Below are 16,030 nucleotides of genomic sequence, written 5' to 3'. Positions count from 1 at the left end.
AAAAGGAAAAATATAAGCATCTGGATGCAGAGTTCCAAGAATAGTAAGGAGAGATAAGAAAGCCTTCCTCAGCAATCAATGCAAAGAAATAGAGGAAAACAACAGAATGGGAAAGACTAGAGATCTCTTCAAGAAAATCAGAGATACCAAAGGAACATTTCATGCAAAGATGGGCTCGATAAAGGACAGAAATGGTATGGACCTAACACAAGCAGAAGATATTAAGAAGAGGTGGCAAGAATACACAGAACTGTACAAAAAAGATCTTCATGACCCAGATAATCATGATGGTGTGATCACTCATGTAGAGCCAGACATCCTGGAATGTGAAGTCAAGTGGGCCTTAGAAAGTATCACTACAAACAAAGCTGGTGGAGGTTATGGAATTCCAGTTGAGCTATTCCAAATCCTGAAAGATGATGCTGTGAAAGTGCTGCACTCAATATGCCAGCAAATTTGGAAAACTCAGCAGTGGCCACAGGACTGGAAAAGGTCAGTTTTCATTCCAATCCCAAAGAAAGGCAATGCCAAAGAATGCTCAAACTACTGCACAATTGTACTCGTGTCACACACTAGTAAAGTAATGCTTAAAATTCTCCAAGCCAGGCTTCAGCAATACGTGAACTGTGAACTTCCTGATGTTCAAGTTGGTTTTAGAAAAGGCAGAGGAACCAGAGATCAAATTGTCAACATCCACTGGATCATGGAAAAAGCAAGAGAGTTCCAGCAAAATATCTATTTCTGCTTTATTGACTATGCCAATGCCTTTGACTGTGTGGATCACAATAAACTGTGGAAAGTTCTGAAAGAGATGGGAATACCAGACCACCTGACCTGCCTCTTGAGAAACCTGTATGCAGGTCAGAAAGCAACAGTTAGACCTGGACATGGAACAACAGACTGGTTCCAAATAGGAAAAGGAGTACGTCAAGACTGTATATTGTCACTCTGCTTATTTAACCCATGTGCAGACTACATCATGAGAAACGCTGGGCTGGAAGAAGCACAAGCTGGAATCAAAATTGCCAGGAGAAATACCAATAACCTCAGATATTCAGATGATACCACCCTTATGGCAGAAAGTGAAGAAGAACTAAAAAGCCTCTTAATGAAAGTGAAAGGGGAGAGTGAAAAAGTTGGCTTAAAGCTCAACATTCAGAAAACGAAGATCATGGCATCTAGTCTCATGACTTCATGGAAAATAGATGGGGAAACAGTGGAAACAGTGTCAAACTTTTTATTTTTTTGTGCTCCAAAATGACTGCAGATGGTGATTGCAGCCATGAAATTAAAAGACACTTACTCTTTGGAAGGAAAGTTATGACCAACCTAGATAGCATATTCAAAAGCAGAGACATTACTTTGCCAACAAAGGTCCGTCTAGTCAAGGCTATGGTTTTTCCAGTAGTCATGTATGGATGTGAGAATTGGACTGTGAAGAAGGCTGAGTGCCGAAGAATTGATGCTTTTGAACTGTGGTGCTGGAGAAGACTCTTGAGAGTCCCTTGCACTGCAAGGAGATCCAACCAGTCCATCCTAAAGGAGATCAGTCCTGGTGTTTATTGGAAGGAGTTTTGCTAAAGCTGAAACTCCAATACTTTGGCCACCTCATGCGAAGAGTTGACTCATTGGAAAAGACCCTGATGCTGGGAGGGATTGGGGGCAGGAGGAGAAGGGGATGACAGAGGATGAGATGGCTGGATGGCATCACTGACTTGATAGATATGAGTTTGGGTAAACTCGAGGAGTTGGTGATGGACAGGGAGGCCTGGCGTGCTGTGATTCATGGGGTTGCAAAGAGTTGGACGTGACTGAGTGACTGAACTGAACTGAACTGACTGAAATACATATAAGGACTTTCTCACATTCTAGATATGGGCTTTTAGATTTCTAATGGCAACAAAAAAGCTATGGTCAGTTATAAGATTCACATTGGCCAAACCTTTATGAACCTAAGAAATATCCCCAGCAATCCCACTGCTGGGCATACACACTGAGAAAACCAGAAGGGAAAGAGACACGTGTACCCCAATGTTCATCACAGCACTGTTTATAATAGCCAGGACATGGAAGCAACCTAGATGTCTATCAGCAGATGAATGGATAAGAAAGCTGTGGTACATATACACAATGGAGTATTACTCAGCCATTAAAAAGAATACATTTGAATCAGTTCTAATGAGGTGGATGAAACTGGAGCCTATTATACAGAGTGAAGTAAGCCAGAAGGGAAAACACCAATACAGTATACTAATGCATATATATGGAATTTAGAAAGAGGGTAACAATAACCCTGTGTACGAGACAGCAAAAGAGACACTGATGTATAGAACAGTCTTATGGACTCTGTGGGAGAGGGAGAGGGTGGGAAGATTTGGGAGAATGGCATTGAAACATGTAAAATATCATGTAAGAAATGAGATGCCAGTCCAGCCAGGTTCGATGCACGATACTGGATGCTTGGGGCTAGTGCACTGGGACGACCCAGAGGGATGGTATAGGGAGGGAGGAGGGAGGAGGGTTCAGGATGGGGAACACATGTATACCTGTGGTGGATTCATTTTGATATTTGGCAAAACTAATACAATTATGTAAAGTTTAAAAATAAAATAAAATTAATTAAAAAAAAAAGCCTGAGTAAACCTCTGAAAAAAAGAGAGAAATATCCCAAGTTTGAACAAACAAAATACTTGACAGAGCCTTTGACTAATCAGAGGTATGTTCTGATTATATCATCCAGCATATCCAGCAAAGTTCTATGGACAACACTGAAATAGGAAAGCAGTGATAAAAGTGAATGTAAGAATTACTGAGGGTATACGGGGAAATCCTGGCTGTCATCACAGAGTCTAAAACTCTAATAATCACAGTCTTCATATAAGTCCTTTTCAGAAAATAAGGTTTGCAAAAAGAGTGTATAACACATACAAATTCTCTAGTCTGTAATCTGGATTAAAAATAAGAATGGGATACTAACGCATATATATGGAATTTAGAAAGATGGTAACAATAACCCTGTGTACGAGACAGCAAAAGAGACACTGATGTATAGAACAGTCTTATGGGCTCTGTGGGAGAGGGAGAGGGTGGGAAGATTTGGGAGAATGGCATTGAAACATGTATAATATCATGTATGAAACGAGTTGCCAGTCCAGGTTCGATGCACGATACTGGGTGCTTGGGGCTAGTGCACTGGGACGACCCAGAGGGATGGTATGGGGAGGGAGGAGGGAGGAGGGTTCAGGATGGGGAACACATGTATACCTGTGGCGGATTCATTTTGGTATTTGGCAAAACTAATACAATTTGTAAAGTTTAAAAATAAAAATAAAATTAAAAAAAATAAGAATGGGAGAGTTTTTCAGTTTTTTACAAGTAAAACAACTTTTTTATGTTATTGGTAATATACTTCTACCTTTCTCAGCAATTTTCTCTAAATGTTTTATTTCAGTTCAGTCGCTCAGTCATGTCTGACTTATTGCGACCCCTTGAACTGCAACATGCCAGGCCTCCCTGTCCATCACCAACTTCCGGAGTTCACCCAAACTCATGTCCATCGAGTCAGTGATGCCACCCAACCATCTCATCTTCTGTTGTCCCCTTCTCCTCCTGCCCTCAATCTTTCCCAGCATCAAGGCCTTTTCCAATGAGTCAACTCTTTGCATCAGGTGGCCAAAATATTGGAGTTTCAGCTTCAGCATCAGTCCTTCCAATGAACACCCAGGACTGATCTCCTTTCGGATGGACTGGTTGGATCTCCTTGAAGTTCAAGGGACTCTCAAGAATCTTCTCCAACTTTACCCAAAAAGGAAGTAGCATGAGTGACTTTATAAAAATGATCTTTAAACCAGTCCTTTATGTTTCACTGACAAGAAAACATGTCAGTGTTTTCAAGGTATGATTTTAGATAACATGAAATAAGTGAAAACTCTGAAAGCCAAGTCAAAACATCTTATTCCTTATGAACTTCCCCTAGTCATGACTGCTCCCAGCATTTGAGAAGAGGTGTAAATTAGGACTACAACCCAAAGAGTTAAACTCCCAGTAGAAACATCCATAGATGCCACAGCATGTGTTGTAGAGGCTGGTTTGAATCAGCACTGTTAGTTTTAAAGAAAGATAAAAACAGAGTCTTTATTGTCTTGCTTTGGTTCAATATTAAAAGTGAGGCATTTTCTTCAGCAATTTTCCATCTAGTTGCGACACAACAGTACTCATCATGGGTGATGGACAAGTAGATGATTGAGTAGTTTTTGAGGTAAGAACTGCTTAGTAGAAGAGTTGTGGAGCAAACCAGCCAATAAATCCATCTATAAAAAATAATGGACAGTGATGACAGAGCTATAAGCACAGCAGGAAACATTTTTAGCTCCTTTTCCTGTCATGGGGGTGCACTTTCCTCTGCATTAGCAAGGGTTGGGTCAACACCTGCAATGTAATGCATTTTAAATCTCAAATGCAAGATCACCCTGCTCAAAAGCAAAATGTTCAATCAGATTTCCTTTCAGTTTAGTGGAGCCATTGTGATTGTGTGGCCACCTAACAAAACACATGGGCTGGACATCACAAGAAAAAAATAAGCCAAATTATGACAAATTCTTAACATCTGATAATACCAACCTATTTACATATAGAGATAAAGTGATCTAATCCAAATGACAGAACCTGACTTCTCCCACAACTACAAACATAGAAAAAGTGATCAGTGGGCACATTTTATTCCTAAATCCTAATTTCAGTTTCATTTCCACCATAAGGTTTCCAAGTTATTATCAAAGACAAGTGGAAAAGAGAATGGGAATATAGACAAGTCCTGGCTGAAGCTCAGGCTGTTGGGCAAAATTGGAAACTTGAAGAGAAGCCTAAATTTATGAGATACTAAAAATTTCCAGAGAAATAACTCAATCTAAGAGATACTAACAAATCTCTTTTCCTTGGAGGGCAGAGCAAAGAGTCATTAAGATGGCCCCCATGGATATATAGCTAAGTGGAATATCTCATAAATAAAAACCAAAACTTCTGCTTTGCTAAGAACTCAATTAGACACAGACCACATAAGAGTTCCTGGTACCGGTTTTATGTGTGACTTCCTCAAACAGATTTAAAACAGTTTTGCATTCAGTATACAGTTAATGACAGCAGAGAGAAATTGATTTTCTCTTTTAATATTGTTTTAAAAACAGGCTAACATTATTTAATTTCCATTGTCTGAATCAAACCTGGAATTCTGGAAGTAGCTTATAAACCACTGCCTTTTTTTGTACTTGTTCTTTAGCACTGTCGTGATTTTTCAAAGCTTTTTGGGAGGCACATTAAGCCATTTATGACCTTAGATAATAAAAGAGGAAAATTAGTCTCAATAAACAGCACCATGCCATGTATTATTATTTTTAAGTTTTCAGTTAACTGTGATCACTGGCTTTCAACTAGCCAAGGTATGTGACTTTGCAAACTGAATCAACAGAATAGACCTATGTTAGCAGGAAGTTGATGCTGTTATTGCATTGTGATGGTTTACTTTTGTCAAATTCCAGCCAGTGCTCCAGTCCATTTCACAGGGAGTAAACATCATAAAATGAAAGTGTCAATCACTACTAAGTCATGTCTGATTCTTTGCAACCCCATGGAGTGTAGCCTGCCAGGCTCCTCTGTCCATGGCATTCTCCAGGCAAGAATACTGGAGTGGGTTGCCATGCCCTTCTCCAGGGAATCTTCCTGACCCAGGGATTGAACCCAGGTCTCCCACACTGCAAGCAGATTCTTTACTGTCTGAGCCACCAGGGAAGCCCCAAACATCATAATATACCAATAATGTTTTCTCTCTAGAAGGAAATGGCAACCCACTCCAGTGTTCTTGCCTGGAGAATCCCAGGGACGGGGGAGCCTGGTGGGCTGCCGTCTATGGGGTCGCACAGGGTCGAACATGACTGAAGCGACTTAGCAGCAGCAGCAGCAGCAGCAGCAGCAGCAGCAGAGCTACACGTTGGCTGGCCTACTCTTTTCTCAGACCAGGACTAAAGTGGTACCTTCTTTATACCCTCAATCTTAGAACAACCTTTCAAGATGAGAAACCAGTTAGTTCCCAGCTTCATCTTAGAGCACTGTATGATGTTAGGGGATACACTATTCCATTTCCCCCATGTTTATGTGGGTTTCTTTCTCCAGATTCTCTGTCCTTCTCTTAGTTTCTCCTCTCTGCAAAAAGAGGATTGACTGATTTGATTGGTGAGATGAGGAGGCTCTGGTGCCCTCTGTTCCATGTGTCCATGATCGTCCATTGGCTAGTGGCTCATGTTCTGGGTCTCACTCTCTGCCCCTGCTCTCAGGGGGTAGAGGGTATGAAATGGCCTGCATACCCTGTATTCCTAAAAGGAGTTTTCCAAGATCAGAAAAGAGTTAGTAGGAAGTCCACGCACAGTCACAAACCCAAGCTGTGTTTTCTAATCAGCCTCTGCTGGTGATTAAGCTGATATTTTAGACTATATTTATCAAGCTCCTGTATCTGTCTTTCAACTGACTCTACACTTCACAGGGAGGGAGTGTGTACTACACTGGCTCTATTTAAGCTCCCAACTCACAGGTCTGCCACCTCTAAAGCTCAAGGGCACTGTACCCAGAGAAGGCAATGGACCTGGCAGGTTCCTAGGGCCTTACACAGGGAGGCCATGCCAGGAGAAAGGGTAAAAAAATCTGTGGATGACATTTGATAACTCATTGAAAATGTTTACAAGAATGTGAGAGACATCCCTTGGAAGTGAATGTGAAAGTTGCTCAGTTGTGTCTGACTGTGACTCCATGGACTATACAGTCCATGGAATTCTCCAGGCCAAAATACTGGAGTGGGTAGCCTATCCCTTCTCCAGTGGATCTTCCCAACCCAGGGATCGAACCCAAGTCTCTGGCATTGTAGGTGGATTCTTTACCAACTGAGCTATCAGGGAAGCCCATCCCTTGGATGCTCAAATTAAAACTCAAAGAAGAAATTTTAGGAGGAATTGTAGTGAACTTATGAAATGCAGGGTCAAAACAGTCAAGACATTATAATCTTAAGGTTTGGGATCTCAGACTAGTGATACCTGAGGAAATTTAGGTCATGTGTGCATATATCAAATAAGTTGTTATAGGCAACTTATTTGTTCAGAGCACTTTTTTTGTTTATATCATTTAATTATAAGAATATGTCTGTGAGGTAGACAAGATAGCCATAATTTCTCTGTTTCATATGTACAAAACTGAAGCATAGTGGATTATGAAATTAATCTATGTTACATAGCTGGCAAAGACAGAAGAACAATTTTAAAATATATATGTTCTCTAATTTCTAGACAGATTCAATAATACATCACTTAGGATTTCTCAAGCCTATGAATGCTCCATCACAGAAATATTTGTACAAAACTTTTCAGGAATACAAAGTTATTTAGACATGTTGTTTTTGTTCAGTTGTCCAGTTGTGTCCAACACTTTGCAACCCCATGAGCTACAGCACTCCAGGCCTTCCTGTCTCTCACCATCTCCAGAAGTTTGCCCAGGTTCATTTCCATTGCATTGGTGATGCCATCCAGCTGTCTCATCCTTTGATACCCTCTTCTCCTTCTGCCTTCAATCTTTCCAAGCATCAGAGACTTTCCAATGAGTTGGTTGTTTTTCATCAAATGACCAAAATATTGGAGCTTCAGCTTCAGTATCAGTCCTTCCAATGAGTATTCAGGGTTGATTTCCCTTAAGACGGACTGTTTTGATATCCTTGCTGTTAAAGGGACTCTCAAGAGTCTTCTCCAGCACCATAGTTCAAAGGCATCAATTATTTGGCATCTGCCTTCTTTACAGTCCAGCTCTCACAACTGTGCATGACCACTGAGAAGACCATAGCCTTGTCTATATGGACCTTTGTCAGCAGAGTGATGTCTCTGCTTTTCAACACACTGTCTAGGTTTGTCATAGCTTTCCTGCCAAGAAGCAATCATCTTCTGATTTCATGGCTGCAGTCACAATCTGCAGTGATTTTAGAGCCCCAAAAGAGGAAATCTGTCACTACTTCCACCTTTTCCCCTTCTATTTGCATGAAGTAATGGGGCTGGATATCATGATCTTAGGTTTGTTTGATTAACATTTAATTTTAAGCCAGCTCTTTCGCTCTCCTCCTTCACCCTCATCAAGAAGCTCTATAGTTCCTCTTCACTTTCTGCCATCAGAGTGGTATCATCTGCATATCTGAGGTTGTTGAGAAATCACTTAGGATTTCTCAAGCCCACAAATTCTCCCTTTGAATGTGGATAGCATTTAAAGCAGTCATCTCCCTTTGAACGTGGATAGCCACTGTGACATGCCTTTAGCCAACAGTATATGGCAAAAGTGATCTATCCTCCCATAGGGCAGAATCTTCTAGAAGACTCTCACTATTGGCTGTGTCTCTTGCTGGCTCTGATGAAACAAACTGTCTTGTGAAAAGGCCTGCATAGGAATTGAGGAAAACCTCCAGCCAACAGCCAGCAAAGAACTGAATCTTGCCAGCAACCATGTGAACTTACAAGAAGATCCTTCCTCTGTCCAGCCTCAGAGGTAACCCCATTCCTGGTAGACACCTTGATTGCAGCCTTGTGAGACCCTAGGCAGAGACTTTGGCAAATCCATGCCCTGAATCCTGACCACAGAAACCATTAGGAAATAATATGTGTTATTTTAAGCTGCTAAGTTTGTGATAATTTCTATGAGACCATAGTAGCTAAAGTAGTCATTGATCCATCATTTTATTTTCAATAGAAGGATTTCAAAGAATCCTGCTGTAGGTAAAAAAGTGCAAACACATGTGTGTGTGCATGCTAAGTCTTTTCAGTTGTGTCTGACTCTTTTCAACCCTGTGCACTGTAGCCCACCAGGCTCCTCTGTCCAGGGTATTCTCCAGGCAAGAATACTGGAGTAGGTAGCCTATCCCTCCTCCAGGGGATCTTCCTGACCCAGGGATGGAACCCAAGTTTCTTTATGTCTCCTGCATTGGCAATGGGGGTTCATTACCACTAGCTGTCATCAGTCTGCTTTATATGCTACCCTAACTGGTACCAGGTAATAGAATAAGTACTTGTGCCTGTGATCTTGTGCAGCAGACATAATATCATATTGTGTTATCACTTACTTCCCCGGAAGAATTTAGTGCTCGGTTGTCTACTACCTGGCACTGGAAGGCCAAAATCATCTATTACAGAATGTTTAAGAATATTTCTGTATTAACAAGCCCTTGTGAAATAAGTATTAATGGAAAGCATAACTCAGTCTCAAGGTACCTTATGGAACATTTATCGTGAATAACTCTACCAAGGCCTGGAAACAGGTGATCGAAATTCTCCTCTGATGATGTACGCAGCACAAGACTATTGTGATAGATGAAGGAAGAAGAAAAAAGATATCAAACCCCTTATATTGTTCCCAGGCAGTGTTTCATTTAGGGCATCTATTTTATTAATGTTTTTTATTCCTCCTGCTTCCATGCAAGAAGTGGAAATGAGAAAGAAATTGGTTTAATCATTTTCTGAGAAATCAGCTAAATTCTAATGTTGTTTGATCACATCCAGTTGCAAAAACGTCAAGTGCATTTCCATTTAGAGTGCTTGCTTAAACAGCCGTGCGAAATGGGAACACCCGAAAATCAGCATATATCATAAGAGAGTTTTGATTTTTTTTTTCAGTACACACTTGCATTAATCCACTGTTACTCTTGAAAATAATGCATTTTTCCAGCACATCATTCCTTAAATGAGGGTGATCCATCACCACTGGGGATTCACCAGTGAGGCACATTAATAAAAGCAGACAGCTTTAGTCGTGTTTTCTTTAGGAAGTTTTGCTTCTCATGAGTACATGTTGTTGCTTATGCCAAAAATCCAACCCAGATGTTTCTGCAACTTCTATTTTCCTTGCTAGGACATTTCCCTAGATAATAGTGTATCATAGCTCTCATTCTACTCTTCATTTAGAAGCTGTTCATCTCAAAGTATTCTATGTGACATGGTGGGATGGGATTTTTCTCCCCTCTTCTGAAAACTAAAGAATTAAAAGGTGTTATACTAGATATCCTAATCTCTGATTAACTCAGAACTAATATGTGATTAACACACACATTAAAAATGCCCATTTGAATAATAATCAGTGAGGCTCAGACATGGGGTTTAAACAAATTTCACATTTTTATCACATAGTTTTCAAATCAAATATTTCTAGATCATTTGCTTCTTGCAAATGGGTAATAATGTACTATATGGGAGAAATGAATCTTTAAATTTCAGTGTTTAATTAGATTAAGAATTAGCTAAGTGATGTTTTATTGAATGAAATTATATGGTATTTTTTGTCCTAATCAAAATCCATTTTTAAAATTCCAAAATGTGTTTAAGTGCATTCATTACATGTTCAGGCAGCACTACTGATTTTGTGCAGTTTAATCTCTAAATCCCACTACTATATTTTAAAATCTAGACTTTCTGTATGGTAGTGTGAACTCTCCAGCATAGCTACATTTTAACCTCAGTGAAAAGATGATTTAATCATCTCATATTTATCTTGACAATTCCATACTTGAACTATATATAATGATTGAAAGAAATGTCTATGCTTGTAGTGTTGCTTCAAATATTTAATCACCTTAATAACCCTGAAAATAAAAATGTCTTAATATATGAATCATCGAATAATCAGCATTCAACTATATATATTTATCACATATACAGGAATATAAAACAATAGGATACATAGGAACTCTCTAGAACAGCTTTTTTGTTATTCTCAGTAAATAGATTCAAAGAAGTTCATGAAGTAAAGCAAATTGATAAAATATGTGTTGATTAATCATAATTAATTAATTAATCATAATTAATCATAATATGGTTACATGGTAGATCCATGGGGCCATGCATTATTTGAAATTAATTTACAAAAATTCTCAATAGAAATACTGCTGAGTACCTAACTGCATGAAGTTGCCAAAAGCTGGGAAGGGATTTATTTATTTATTTTTCTTCCTGTTTTACTGATATGCTTCCCAGGTGGCACAGTGGTAAAGAATCTACCTGCCAATGCAGGAGACTTAGGAAACATAGACTCAATACCTAGGACAGGTAGACCCCCTCAAGTAGGAAATGGCAACCCACTCCAGTATTCTTGCCTGGGAAATTCCACGGACAGAGGAGCCTGGCAGGTTACAGTCCATGGAGCATCAAAGATCCAGACATTACTGAGCAACTGAGCACACACACACACACACACACTGTATAAAGTGCACAGCATAATTATTTGTTTTATGTACAGCATAAAATGTTTTGCCCATAATAAGTTTAGTGAACATCCATCATCTCATATAGCTAAAAAATAAAAGAAGAAAAAAATGTTGTTTTCTTTGTGAAGAGAACTCAGAGTTTACTCTCTCAGCAACTTTCATAGATAACACACAACAGTGTAAATTGTATTTATCATATTGTACATTACATCCCTAGAACTTATTTATCTTATAACCAGAAGTTTGTATCTTTTGGCTACCTTCATCCATTTCCCCCTCTACTCACCCTCTACCACTGGTAAACACAAATCTGATCTCTTTTTCTATTAGTGTGTATGTTTGCTTGTTTGTTCTTGATGTATAATTGATGTGCAACACCATGGTAGTTCATGGTATACAAACATAGTAATTTGATATCTCTATACATTACAAAATGATCACAATAGTCTAGTTGCCATTTGTCACCATACAAAAATATTACATTATTATTAACTATGTTCCTTTCACTGTACATTTTTTCTCTGCAGCTCATTTATTTTGCATTTGGAAGTTTATTCCTCTTTACCTCCCTCACCTATTCACTCACTTCCTCCAAAAGACAGGAAGGGTTTTCAAAGAAAAGAGAATTACCTTAAGACTCAGATGTAAGATCAGGAGGATTCACATGCTCTTATATAAAGAAAAACTGACCTAAACAAGAAAGAATACATTCAAATCAATTGAGGAAGTTGGCACAAAAATGAATACTAAAGAAATGAATTGAAATGTTCAAACACCTAGTATGAAAAGCTTGGAAACAAATAAATTTGTATGCTTGATTTTTTCCTTAGGGTTTCCTGAGGTTGGGTGTGAATTTCATAGTGTCCCAGGGCACCAGAATTCACATTAGTAATACTAATTTTTCATTATCAACTGGAGTTAGTATCTAGAAAGTCACAAGTGAATCTCACTCCATCCTAACAATAAAAACAACCTAGGTAAGCTACAAAATCAGGTGTTTTAGAAACTAGAGAATTGACTATGCAAAGAAACTAAAATGAACTAAAATCCTGAAAGGTATGAGTGCTTGGGCACCTGTTTTCACGGCTAACAAAGGGAGAAGTGGAGAAATCTTTCAGAGACAAGAGCAAGATTTGTAGAAGTCTGACCAACATTTAATGAACTTTCACAGCAAAATGTAGGTCAGTATGATGAGTGAGAATCACAGAGCACTTGAGCCACCGTGTAAGTCTGCACCCAGTCACCCAATTCTCCTCCAAGTATTCACATAATGGGGTACAGTGAAGCCCAGAGACAGAGCAGCAAAGTTGAGAGAGATACCCCTCAAGGTACCTGGACCTTTTCCAAAGGTGAAGCAGCTGTACACTGAAGGCTGGGTCTAAGGAGGGAGTTATGAGAAATTCACAGAGGTTCTCTTAGCTTTTGCCGCCTACACTGCCGCAGCATGCCAAAGGCTGGGGACAGGGCAGGAGAGCAGAGAGAAATCCCTCAGAGCAACTCTGGCCCTACACCAAGAGCACTGCAGCAGTACCAAAGCCTATGAACTGGGCTGCAGGACAGAGAGAGTTCTCCCAAGGAGCAGGACTAGAGAGCAAAGAGAACTCCCAAATGGCCCAGAAAGTTGGAAGGTGGACATTAATGAAAAAGAGGGTAGCCAACTCTTCCCAGTGAGCAGATCCTAAGCCTTGCTAAAGGGAAGCATTTAAGTCTGTTCTCCAAAGTATTTTAAATCGGGGATTCAGTTCAGTTCAGTTCAGTCACTCAGTCGTGTCCGACTCTTTGCGACCCCATGAATCGCAGCACGCCAGGCCCCCCTGTCCATCACCAACTCCTGGAGTTCACTCAAACTCACATCCATCGAGTTAGTGATGCCATCCAGCCATCTCATCCTCTGTTGTCCCCTTCTCCTCCTGCCCCCAATCCCTCCCAGCATCAGAGTCTTTTCCAATGAGTCAACTCTTCGCATGAGGTGGCCAAAGTACTGGAGTTTCAGCTTCAGCATCATTCCTTCCAAAGAATACCCATGGCTGATCTCCTTCAGAATGGACTGGTTGGATCTCCTTGCAGTCCAAGGGACTCTCAAGAGTCTTGTCCAACACCACAGTTCAAAAATATCAATTCTTCGGCGCTCAGCCTTCTTCACAGTCCAACCCTCGCATCCATACATGACTACTGGAAAAACCATAGCCTTGACTAGATGGACCTTTGTTGGCAAAGTAATGTCTCTGCTTTTGAATATGCTATCTAGGTTGGTCATAACTTTTCTTCCAAAGAGTAAGTGTCTTTTAATTTCATGGCTGCAGTCACCATATGCAGTGATTTTGGAGCCCCCAAAAATAAAGTCTGACACTGTTTCCACTGTTTCCCCATCTATTTCCCATGAAATGATGGGACCAGATGCCATGATCTTCGTTTTCTGAATGTTGAGCTTTAAGCCAACTTTTTCACTCTCCTCTTTCACCTTCATCAAGAGGCTTTTTAGTTCCTCTTCACTTTCTGCCATAAGGGTGGTGTCATCTGCATATCTGAGGTTATTGATATTTCTCCTGGCAATCTTGATTCCAGCTTACCTGAATTTAACTAAGCTGCAAAAAACTCAAATAATGGTCAAATATGTATTAGGCTGATTTAGTCCTCATCACCTATGGCTGACATAAGAAGAGCATACCTTTATGGAGACAAATAGTATCCACTTTGCTCTTTTATGTATAAATTGTCATAAAAAGCAATAATAATAATAATGAATGCAAAGAAATAAGCTATATGATCTTAGATGAAGAGAGGAACTAAACAATGGAAACAGAACTAGAATTAGCCACAATGCTGGAATTATCTATGACAGCAACTTTTAAATAACTGGGAAAATATACCTAGTGGAAAAGGTGAGCAACATGTGCATACAGATGATGGATTTTTGCAGAGAGGTGGACAATATAAAAATGAAGAAAATTAAAAGTACAACATCAGAAATATTTTTATTTTCCCTATGGGATTAACAGAAGACAGGCCACAACAGAAGGACGAGTCAATGAATTTGAAAACCTGTCAACAAAAAAGTATACAAAATGTAACCCAAAGAAGATAAAAAGGCAAAGAACACCTGAGGTCTGTGGAACAATATCAAAGAGTTAGGCAATATATATGTAATTCAGGTCCCTGAAGAAGAGAAAACAGAAAGTGGGCCAGAACTATTTCAAGAGATTATTGGCAAGATTTTTCCAAACTGATAAACCATATCAACTCACAGACTGACAAAGCTCAACAAACCTCAAGCAGAGTAAATGCAAAGAAAACCATAATTCGTTTCATCATACACAAACTGATGAAAACGAAAACAGCTAAAGAAAAAAGAATCACTACATAGAGATATATTGGTAGCTGACTTCTCATCAGAAAAAAATGAGAACCAAGTACAATTGAATGACACTTTTAAAGTGCAAAAGAAAAACAAAAATGAACCACCAAATACATTCAAAATCAAGTTAAAATATTCTTCAAATATGAAGGCAAAAAAAAGATATTTTCAGACAGAGAGAAATCAAACAAATTCATTGCTAGCAGACCTGTACTGGGTAGAATGTTAATGTAACTCATCAATACCACAGAGAAGTCAGATATACAGAAACAATTAAGGGGACCAGATAGGGTAAAAATATGGGTGATTATAAAACTTCTTTTTACTTACATCCAAATTTATTTTTAAATATTTTAAAAAGAATACTGACTTGTTAAACACATGTTTCTAGCATAATCAAAAATAAATATATTACAATAAGAGCATGGAATTATACCATTGTACTTTTTAACATTGTTAAAGAAGTAAGATTAAAAAAAATTGAAAGTTTTAGTTGCTCAGTCGTGTCTGACTCTTTGCAACCCCATAGACTATTGCCCACCAGACTCTTCTGTCCTTGGAATTCTCCAGGCAAGAATACTGGAGTGGGTAGTCATTCCCTTCTCAAAGAGATCATCCCATTCCAGGGATTGAACCTGGGTCTCCTGAAAAGCAGGCAGATTCTTTATCATCTGAGCCACCAGGGAATAGGAACAAATATGAAGATGATAGACAACCTTAATCATGATATATTAAATTAAAAGGAACTAATCACTCCACACAAAAGGCACATATCATTAAACTAGATTTTTTTTAAATGGATTCTGTGAATGGATTCCAAGAAACACAGTTTATATATTAACAAAAATGTTGAAAATAAAAGCATGAAAAGATACAGCATGCAAACACCAAGCATAAGAAAACTACCATGGCTATATTAACAAGATGGTGATTTTCACTATAACTAAAGACATGTCATAATGATAAAAGAGGGACCTGATTAAGAAGAACTTTGTTGTTGTTGTTCGGTTGCTAAGTCCTATCCAACTCTTTGTGACCCCATGAACTGTAGCACACCAGGCTTCTCTGTCCTTCACTATCACTATCTCCCTGAGTTTGTTCAAACTCATGTCCATTGAGTCAGTGATGCCATCCAACCATCTCATGCTCTGTCACCCCCTTCTCCTGCCTTCAATCCTTCCCAGCACCAGGGTCTTTTCCATTGAGTCATCTATTCATATCAGGTGGCCAAAGTATCAGATCTTCAGCTTCAGCACCATCCCTTTCAATGAATATTCAGGGTTGGTTTCCTTTAGGATTGACTGATTTGATCTCCTTGCTATCCAAGAGACTCTCAAGAGTGTTCCCCAGCACCACAGTTTGGAAGTGTCAATTCTTCAGTGCTCAGCTTTCTTTATGGTCCAACTCTC

This window comes from Bos taurus, chromosome 6, assembly GCF_002263795.3.
Source record: "Bos taurus isolate L1 Dominette 01449 registration number 42190680 breed Hereford chromosome 6, ARS-UCD2.0, whole genome shotgun sequence".
Classification (NCBI taxonomy): domain Eukaryota; kingdom Metazoa; phylum Chordata; class Mammalia; order Artiodactyla; family Bovidae; genus Bos; species Bos taurus.
The sequence above is the reverse complement of the archived record's forward strand: the minus strand, read 5'-3'. Positions refer to the sequence as shown.